The sequence below is a fragment of the Hyperoodon ampullatus genome (assembly GCF_949752795.1).
Source record: "Hyperoodon ampullatus genome assembly, chromosome: 12".
NCBI lineage: Eukaryota > Metazoa > Chordata > Mammalia > Artiodactyla > Ziphiidae > Hyperoodon > Hyperoodon ampullatus.
This window is the reverse complement of record NC_136925.1, coordinates 35,797,852-35,807,768: the sequence shown is the minus strand read 5'-3', so window position 1 is coordinate 35,807,768 and position 9,917 is coordinate 35,797,852. Positions and strand designations below refer to the sequence as shown.

The 9,917-nt window shown below is 40.0% G+C and overlaps 1 pseudogene across 1 annotated transcript; it reads left to right on the top strand.

The window, feature by feature from the left end:
* The first annotated feature begins 285 nt into the window (after positions 1-285).
* Positions 286-769, top strand: LOC307061278 (large ribosomal subunit protein eL21-like; annotated as a pseudogene). Its single transcript has one exon. The product of its transcript is annotated as a large ribosomal subunit protein eL21-like (transcript).
* Positions 770-9,917: the final 9,148 nt, after the last annotated feature.

Sequence of the window (9,917 nt, the reverse complement as noted above, 5' to 3'; positions counted from 1 at the left end):
TATTCATTATTATTGTTAGAATCAGTCATAATGATACTTATGTAAATGTCTTGATAAGAGTTTATGGGGCAGCCCATTTGTACAAGAAGCACATTTTAAAAAATTATAAAAAAGCATAAGAACATTGAAGTGAAAACTCAAATAGCATAAATGTGTATAAAACAAAAATGAAAAGACTTATTTGCCCTACAGCCTAACTTTACTTCCCAGAGGAAGCCACTGAGAAATGTTTAAAAATTAATTTTCCTTTCGGCCAGAACCGCCATCTTCCAGTAATTCGCCAAAATGACTAACACAAAGGGAAAGAGGAGAGACACCTCCTACATGTTCTCTAGGCCTTTTAGAAAACATGGAGTTGTTCCTTTGGCCACATACCTGCGAATCTACAAGAAAGGTGATACTGTAGATATCGAGGGAATGGGCACTGTTCAAAAAAGGAATGCCCCACAAATGTTACCACGGCAAAACTGAGAGAGTCTACAGTGTTACCCAGCATGCTGTTGGCATCCTTGTAAACAAACAAGTTAAGGGCAAGATTCTTGCCAAGAGAATTAATGTGCCTGTCGATCATATTAAGCACTCTAAGAGCCGAGATAGCTTCCTGAAACAGGTGAAGGAAAATGATCAGAAAAAGAAGGAAGCCAAACAGAAAGGTACTTGGGTTCAGCTGAAGCGCCAGCCTGCTCCACCCAGAGAAGCACACTTCATGAGAACCAATGGAAAGGAGCCTGAACTGTTGGAGCCTATTCCCTATGAATTTATAGCATGATGGGTGTAAAGAAAATAAAAGACCTGGACGGTATAAATGTTTCTCTTAACTGAGTAGAAGTGTGTGTTCCCCTCCCCCAAACACATATTTAAAGCACACACACACACAAAATAAAAAAATTTAAAAAATTAATTTTTATGTAAAATGTCTCCCAAACACTCATTAAGGTGGTCTATCAGCTTTGAACAGTGTCAGTTGACCCCATGCCATAAAAATTGGTGAATGTAGCTCTGTTTTCACATTTTCTTTCTACCTCTGCCACACTAACTTCATTTGGGTTAATTACATTTTAGTTTTTCTATTGATTACTTTATAACTTTAGATTATACACCTAAGCCCTATTTCTTGATCTGATTTAGACAAAATCATGTTCCCGGTGATTGACATGAGGAAAGTAGCACTCCTATCCTTTCCAGTTCCCCTTCCCATATAACCAACTCCCAACTATCATCACATATATTACTTTTACATTGTCAAGATATATTTATATTCTGTTTGGTAATATATATTTATATCTTACATGTTGGTCTGTAGGTTGATTCTGAAAATGGAAAATAAATAAAGAGTTTTTATAATATGATTATATAAATATTTTCTTTGCAAAACCAAATAGTATGATTGGACTTGTGGAGAAGATATAATCTTAATGTCACAAAACTAATGTTGTTCATAAAGAATGTTCTAAGCACAAAGCTCAGATGGACTTTTTTTTTTAACACTGTTAGTTTTTCAAGATCATGCCACTGTTTATTCAGACCTCATTCTTTTCCATATTTGTTTCTCCTGACACTTTATTTTTCTTTTTTATGCAAGAAAACATCATATCTTAAGACTGTCCAGCTGCTTAACCGTAATTTTTCTTTAATATAGATTAACCATATTAGGTGCAAGGATACCATATTAGGGTACAAGGGAAATAAACTTTCTCATTTTTTTATGTCTCAAACTATATCTATCTTACCCTCATATTTGATAGGATTCTTGGGTATTGAATTTCAGGTTCAACATTACTTCCTCTGAATTTGAGGCCATTGTTTGGCTGTCTTCTAACATTTAGTGTGACTGATGATAAATCTGATGCCATTCTGTTTCTCATTCCTGTGTATGAAACTTTTGTTGGTTTGTTTCATCCTCAGGAAGGTCTTTTGGAACCTTCTCTTTATCCTTGGGATTCTTGAGTTTCACAAGGATTTGTTCATGTTTTCTGCTTGGCTTTCACTGGGACTCCCATATGAAGACTCATGTCTTTCTTCAGCTCGGGGAGATTTTTTTCAATCATATATTTCATTATTTTATCTCTATTTCTTTTTTCTTTCTGGAACTTTTATGAGATAAATATGTGTTCTTGAGGATTTATCCTCTATGTATCAACTTTTCTTTCCTATTTTGTCTTTTCTTTTGATTGTATGATGTGTGTAATCTTTTTATATTTCTCAGTCATATTTTTAGTTTCCAAGAACAATTTGGTTTCTATTTCCTTTCTTTTTTGGAGGGAGAAGGTTATAATATCATCTCAAATATCTCTGGGAGTACTAAGTAGCTTTCTTTTGTATCAGGTCAGTTGTTTTCTTTGCTCGTCTTGGTGCTTCTCTTTTGGATTCTTGCTGTTCCTCAGATACCGTTAATGCTTGCGTGGCTACTCAGATTCGTGAATAAAGAACAGAATTCATTGATAAAGGTAGCTGCTGTGGGTTTTCTTTGTGTCATTGTGGTGAGGCACTTATTTTTAAAAGATCTTTTTTGATTGAAAAATTAATGCATACCAAGACTAAAAATTAAAAACAGAAAAGAAGGTATACACCAAAAACCATCAACCTCTCAGAAACCCTCCCAACTGTTAACCACTGTTACTAGTTTCCTTAGTCTCCTTCTATATAGAAAGTATGTACAGGAATATTTATATTTATATATTCTCTATTTTCACAAAAAATGGTAGTAAGCTATACATGTTGTTCTTCACTTTGCTTTAAAAAGCAATTTATTTTGCAGAGTATTTTGCATGTGGATATATTATTCTTTTTCATGGCTGCAGAGTTTCACATTGAATGGAAGTGCTGGAATTTATTGAACCATTCTCCTATTGATGGAAAGGAAGTTAGATTCCATCTAATCTTTTGTATTACAAATGTTACTGCACCAAATATCCTTGTATAGACTTCTTGGGGCTTATTTGTAAATATTTTTAAAGGAGTTATTTCTGGGGTACAGAGTATGTGTATTTGAAGCATGGATTAAAAAATTTTTTGTTTATTTAATTTCTTATATAGGTTATAGGTGTTCAATTGGACAAAAATCCAAAGGTACAAAAGGATATAGTAAAAATTAAATCTCTTTCAACCCTTCCTTGTCTTCCTCTGACACCCTCCTCAATCTCAACAAAGACTTTTCTCACATATAGGTGTGTGTGCGTGTGTGTGTGTATGTGTGTTGAGATTATCACATATGGGTGTGTGTTTGTGTGTATGTGTGTGTGTTTCCTTCTTAGGTAAATTCCTAGAAGTGGGATAGCTGAGTCAAAGATATGGGAAGCATTTCTTTTTAAAAGTGAGTCAATTTTTTTTCTGTGAAAAATATTCATATTTGATTACTTTTAAATGGAGCCATTTGAGTCTTCCCCGCATTTTCCATGAGTCAGGGCCTGGGAGTTCATCCCATGCCTCCTTCACTCACTTCTGCTGTTCCCAACCCCACATTCCATCTGGATGCCAAGGGTTTTTCCAGGGATGCATATTTATCTTCACCAGTATTAGAGCAGAGTAGATTCTTGCAGTTTTATACAATCTCTGATCCTTTCTTTGAGTGTTAGAATCCATGGCAAATGACAATGAAGAAATGGCATTTGGCTCGTTTGGTCTCTCTTCAGCACTGTAGAAGGTAAATGGTGCAATTAGGTGTTTGCATGACAACATAAAGAGGCCAGTATTTGATGCTGGGCAGCTTTCTGTGCAGAACAGTGTAATTGCTGAAATGCTGTTTGTCTTCCTACCTTTTCATTACTATCATTTTTGTTGACTTCCAGTGCTTTTTACAAGCTTTCATTTCTCTATCTGTGGCCAGTCTTGGTTGGGGTTTCTAGTGACACTGATCTGCAGAGAGGCATATACCCCTTATTATAGCACTAAAACAATCAGAACAGTGTCAAGAAAGCATAGCTTTTGCACTGAAATTCTCAAAGGTAAGTAGTTTGTTTTATTAATTTTCATTGTCTGTGAGTTTAGGTGAACATTGTGGAGATTTACATTGGTAAATAAAGCAAGACTGGGTAGTAGAATGTTAATGAGATTTTAAAATCAGGAGATGTGGGATTGGAAACCATCTGTGCCTCCCAGAAATTGTGTGACCTTGGGAAAATCAAAGTAATATCTCTGTGTCTCCATTTTCTCATCTGTAAATATTCACAGGATTATTGTGAGGATTAAAGAGATAATGTAAGCAAAGTGCTTTTTGAAGTGCTATCAAGTGTTATGTAAAATTATAATCGTAATGTTAAAGTGAGTCATGGACAGAACTTATTAAAATCAACAAGATTAGTTTTCATTATAATTTCCAACATTGCACATCATGCTAGAGTGTTAGCTTCAGATATGTTGTGTCTTCTTAGCTTAATGGAAAATATGGAAGTCCATAGGTTTTTGGATGGGGCCTCTCATGATTCACATACTTCTAGGCTTTAATGAATGTTGCCAGCAGCCTAATAGGACCAGAGCCCAGGTGTAGTGGGAGACAAGGCCAGAAGGACTGGTGATGATGGACTGGGAAGGGCATGGAATGCCGGCCCCAAGGAGAATGGATCTTAGTTGTTGAGTATTGGAAATCTGTGGGGCTATCACTTTGGGAGGGTGATGTGGACTATAGAAAGATACCAAGAGACAATAAGAGGATGAAAAGTTCTTCAGTGGCAAAAGATCCAGAAACATCCCTACTTGGAAGTAACTACATAAGGCAGGAGACTGGCATGGTCCCAAATGGAGGCATAGGTCTCCCAAAGTTCCTATAGAGGGCACTGTGCTGCTCACTCTTCTTCTGTGGGTGACCATTTGGCCAGGGGTGAGAGGTTCACCTTTGCGTTCTTGGCAGGATTTATAGCCTCCTGGCCACCTGCCTGACTGTGCTGTAGACTCTGGCTTGGGTCTGCCTACTCACCAGGTGCAAGAAACTGTTCCAAATCAAGCTCAGCACATCTCTGAGTCTTCACTCAAGAGACTGGGTGGTGGAGTGACACAGCTCAGCAGACCCAGGCTGTAGGCCTGTCTTAGTTTATTCCTGCAGAGTGCAACAAGGGTTTGTAAGAAAGAGGAAACACAATCGTAGAGTACAACATTTAAGGAAGAGGCCGGGAGCAGGGAGAGCACTGAGGACCATTGCCGTAGGCCAGGCATGGAGTAGCCATGTCTTAAGTTGGAAGGTGTAGTGGGAATGGAGAGGCATAGCCAGATGGCAGAAACAGTGTGAGAGAAGAATCACGATTAGATGAACTAGAAGAATGAATATTAGAAGGGAGAAGCTAGAGGGAGGAGTCCAGGACTATGTCAAGATTTCACACTCCAGAGGGTGGGAGTGTGGAAACATCATAATGGGAAATGGGCAGGAGGAGAAGATGTGGGTAGTGGGGAGAAGAGTGGCAATGTCCACCAGGCGGTTGGAAATGCAGAATTTAAGAGGGTATTCAGAATTAGAGCGATAGAGGACAAATTTCGAAGGTTTCCATTTATAAGCCAAAGGAAAAGCCTTGCTGTAATAGAAGGTTCTACAAATTATATTCCAATGAAACAAACAGTTTACTTTCACAGAAGAGTTTACTCAGATCATACAAGGTCTAATCTGAGAGAGGATGTTCTGCACCCATGCTGGCTCAGTGTTCCATTGCCTTCCTATAGGCCCGTGGTGCAGGGCACACCTTGGCAGTCAGAAATCATGGTTGAATGAATATGTGGAGCCGCAATGTCTGGCAGACCCTGAAAGCAGCAGTATGCACAAGGTGAGACCCACCAATTTTGAGTAATGACCTACTTACTTAGTCACCATGTACACCAGTGGTGCTCAACTTTGCTGTGCATAAGACTCACCTGTTGAGCTTTTAAAATATCCTGAGGCCAGGCTACAACCCAGATGAAGTACATTCCTCTGCTCCAGGGGATTTTAATATGCATTCAAGGATCAGAAACACAGCCAAATATGCCCTCTGAGTGGGAAGCACTGTTGCTGCTCAAACAATATCGTCCTGTTGAAAACTGCCCTGTGGGACTTCCCTGGTGGTGCAGTGGTTAAGAATACGCCTGCCAATGGAGGGACACGGGTTCGAGCCCTGGTCCAGGAAGATCCCACGTGCCGCGGAGCAACTAAGCCCGTGCGCCACAACTACTGAGCCTGCGCTGTAGAGCCTATGAGCCACAACTACTGAGCCTGCGTGCCACAACTACTGAAGCCTGTGCTCCGCAACAAGAGAAGCCACCGCAATGAGAAGCCCTCGCACCGCAACGAAGAGCAGCCCCTGCTCGCCGCAACTAGAGAAAGCCCGTGTGCAGCAACGAAGACCCAACGCAGCCAAAAATAAAAATAATAAATAAATAAATTTACATTGAAAAAAAAAGAAAACTGCCCTTGTGGAGTTTGTAGTTCAGGCATTCTGTCCAAGTGAACCTCCCCACACTATACTACAAGGCAGTATAGAAGGATGTGGGAGGTGAGGCGTAACAAGAGGGACTGGGGAAGATGTCAGAGAGGGAAGAGGAGCCAGGAAAACACCACGGCAAGGTCTCCAAGAGAGGGAACTTCAGAAGTGTGAGGTGGTCATCAGTATCTGTCACTGGCGTCAAATTCCATGGCAGTTTAGGGATGGTGGGGACCTAGAAGAAGCCAGAGTGTTGCACTGAGTTTCAGCATATGGTGTTTGGAAACCAGACTGTGAAACAAGTAAGGAGTAGGCCCCTGAGGACATGGAGGAGTGTAGACAGAGGCAATAAAGTGGTGGTGCACGTGCCTCACAAATGTACTTTGGTTGGCCTTCACACTGTTGTCCTCCATAGCATTCAGAGACTTAAAAAAATAGTTTTCAACATTTATAAATTGGGAGGTTTCATATGAAACATAATTTTTGATTTCTGTTGAAAAACTGGGAGATCTGACCCTGCGGGTTCACTTCCTCTTGGCAACAATTGCTTGTCCACCTTCGAAATACCGTGCTCTCCTGGTTCACCACATGGTCCTGTCCCCGATGCTTATCCTTTCCACCCAGCTCATTTCTCTCATTTGCATGACCTCCCTGGCCTCTGTAGGGAAGTGAATTTGGGACTTGTAGGGATGCAGATGTCTGTTAGGTGGCTTGAAAGGGAGAGGAAGAGCCCAGAGCACCATTGTAGGTGTTAAGGAGAAAACCAAAAGCCCCAAATGGTATCCGTTGTGCTAAAGCCCATACCAAACCTAGATTTAGCACCTGACCTACTGGCAGTTTCAACTTCCACAGGAAAGAAATCAGTCAGCCAGTCTGGAATATTCTGGTCAGCACCAACGAGGTAATCTGTCACATGGGCCCTCTCCATTTCCCACACCTGCCCCCTAAAGGAAGAAGAGATAATCTGCATGATAGACCTTCACTTTTCCCCAAAAAGAAGGGGACCTGGCCTGAAACAATACTTTCTTTTCTTTCGCTAATAGCCTCCTTGCCCCACCACCCTGCCTATAAAAACCTGCCGTGTTTGTACAGCCTTTCACAGTGCTCTTCTGTGTACGAGATGGGATGCTTCCCAATTCACGAATGGTTGCATAAAGCCAATTAGATCTTCAAATTTACTTGGTTGACTGTTTTTTTTAACATAGGTGAGGGGGAGAAGTCTGTGTTGAGGCTGTCATCGGGGCGGGCAGCAGGGAATCGGAACAGGTAGAGGGGAAGGTGGAATAAGGGAAGAGCTTCTTGGGGTTAGTCTGGAATAGTAAGAACACAGAAATGGGGAGGAAGAAGAGGATGTGTGAAGGTAGAGAATTTGGGGAGGAGAGGGGAGAAGAGGACAGCCTGTCAGCCTCAGTATCATCAGCTCATCACCGTGAGTTAGGTGGAGGACACAGCATCGGGTCTAAGCAATACGGAGAAGATTGGGAGCAACCATAATAGGAATAATGAGAAGAAACTGAAACTCAGGGTGGGCAGTGGGAAACTGGCCCTGAAAAGTACTCTCAGTACGTAAGGATTTCTGATGACTTACTTAGAAACAGCTTTTCCTTATTGATCTGGAGACAACCATTTTAAAATAGAAAATTATATGTTGTAGCTTTTGGAGTCATGTTATTTTAAAACTCATCTTTTTGTAATGTATAATTTCAAGGGCAGTAAGGGATACGTTCCACAGAAACCATTAGCATAATAAAGCTTATTTACATTTTATGGTAACTCGATTGTACGTTGCAAAGTTTTCCATTCTGTTACTTTTCCAGTGGTAGCGCCGTTTTTATTAAATCATGTAAAGGAATGGTTTAAAAGCACTTCTGCCAAAATATTCAAATGTTGTGGTTCAATGCCAGTATTTCTGTTTGACTGAACCCTTTCAGATAACATAAAAGCAATTTGTTTTTATTGAATGGAACAAGTGTTTGTTTCTTAGGGAAATTTTTTTTTTTTTGTTATTTAGGTCTGCTTATTTTTAGAGATGGAAGGGATTATATAAGCCGAAATAGTGTTGCATCAAAATTATCCTTCATCAATTTGTTTTACACCACTTATTTTTAATTGATGCTGGCATCTCCTAGGTTACTCATGGGTAAATTTGTTTTGCTGATTTAAGTATTTGGAGATTGTTGCACGGAGTCTGGAGAGCATTACAAATCCTGAGCTTGTATTTGAGGAGGTCATGGCTTATAGAAAAGCAGGAGGGTAAAAATTCATAGTGTTTTATTGAAGACTTTATAAGTTAGGCAGAAAATCAATTTTCATATTAAGAGTTTACATATCTATCTTTTTTATACTCAGAATTGTGTTACATAACTTTTTGTACCATTTAATTTTCTTCACAAGGAGGGAAAAATTTCTGTGTTTTACAAGGCAGTCTCATAAATAGTTAACTAAATTATGTAACTTGAGAGATGTTGGGTGTTGGGTTTTGAAGGGGCCAGTCAGTTCATTCCATCTCCCATCTGAGTTTTGAACCAACTGGGAAACAGACCCGGAAAATGGACTCTGAGACTAGAACACAAAAGTAGACATAGGAATTTTATTATGAATAAAACTGGAGAATGTAGCTTAGATGTGGGGCCAGAATGGGCTTCCTATTCCCCTCCTGTCCAAGTACAGCCAGTGAGACCTTTGTGGTGGATGGGTTGGGCCTATAGAGCGATAGTTCTCTGCCATCTTCTTGAAATACTATGACCCAACTAACACTGAGTGAGAGGCCACTCACGTATAGCAGCCTTGAGCCCACTGATCCACCTAATGGTGAAGGGTGGACAAAGGCCATCAGACTCTCAGCATGAAGCACAGAAAAATTGCTCCTTCTACTAGAAGCCAGTGAGTAGGGTCCAGGTAGCTACAGTTTCTACAGGTAGAGCTACAGTTTCTACAGCTAGAGCAGAAGTTCTTATTTTGTGAGTCAGCAAGAATGTGAGGACATGAAAGGAAGGTTCTACTCATACTCGGAAACTCCATTCAAAATACCTCCAACTAAGTGCCACACTGCACAAAGTTTTACAGTTAGGGATTATTTCTCTGGGCTATTTCTTCTTTTATTCCTGTGATTTATTTAAAATGAATTTGATAGAAAGAGAAGGACAGTCATATTCTAAGTCATGAGAAGAACCATACTGTGTGTCAGGTAGCTTTTAACATGTTGGGAGAGGGTGACGTAGCATGAGACAAGGAATTGTTTATGCTTTCTTCCTCTTCCTTCCTCCTGTTCTTCTCTACTTCCTTTTCTGGCTGCCACTGATAAGGCAGGTAGCAAATCCACTACCCTCTGTGCCTTTTGCCCAAGCCCAAAGCTCATTTCTGTGCTTGAGTAACTGGGCCATGGTATAGTGAGGCTTTTACTCTTGCCTGATTAAATAGTTGCCCATTAAAAAAAAAAGGCAAAGATGCTTTTTTCACTTGTGAAAAAAAATGTCACTTTATAAATTTGTTGCCCAAATTTTAGTTGACAAAACATGATCTGGTGGCTACACCAAG